The sequence below is a fragment of the Myotis davidii genome, unplaced genomic scaffold (assembly GCF_000327345.1).
Source record: "Myotis davidii unplaced genomic scaffold, ASM32734v1 scaffold265, whole genome shotgun sequence".
NCBI classification, from domain to species: Eukaryota; Metazoa; Chordata; class Mammalia; order Chiroptera; family Vespertilionidae; genus Myotis; species Myotis davidii.
In genome coordinates, this window is record NW_006296627.1 from 4,958,337 (window position 1) to 4,958,699 (window position 363).

General features: G+C 43.8%; 1 protein-coding gene across 1 annotated transcript in view; it reads right to left on the reverse strand.

The window, feature by feature from the left end:
* AGBL2 (ATP/GTP binding protein-like 2) overlaps positions 1 to 363 on the reverse strand; it is a 38,020-nt gene that overhangs the window by 18,830 nt on the left and 18,827 nt on the right. The window lies entirely within an intron of this gene.

Here is a 363-nt window from a genome sequence, read left to right on the forward strand (position 1 = left end):
CTCTTCAATAACATAGTTCTGCTTTTAATTGTTTTAGATACTGGGTTCTGGATGTGATTTCACTTGAAGAGATACCTGGCAAAAATCAAAATGTTTAAAAAAGAAAAAAGAATGACCCTAGCCTGTTTGCTCAGTGGTTAGAGCACCGGTCTGCAGATTGAAGGGTCCTGGGTTCAATTTTGGTCAAGGGCATGTACCTCGGTTACAGACTCAATCCCAGGTCCTAGTCGGGGTGTGTGCAGGAAGCAACCCATCAATCAATCGATGTATCTCTCTCATATTGATGTTTCTCTCTCTCTCTCTCTCTCACTCTCTCTCTCTCTCTTTCTCTCTCTCTCTCACACTCTCTCTCTCCCTCTCCCC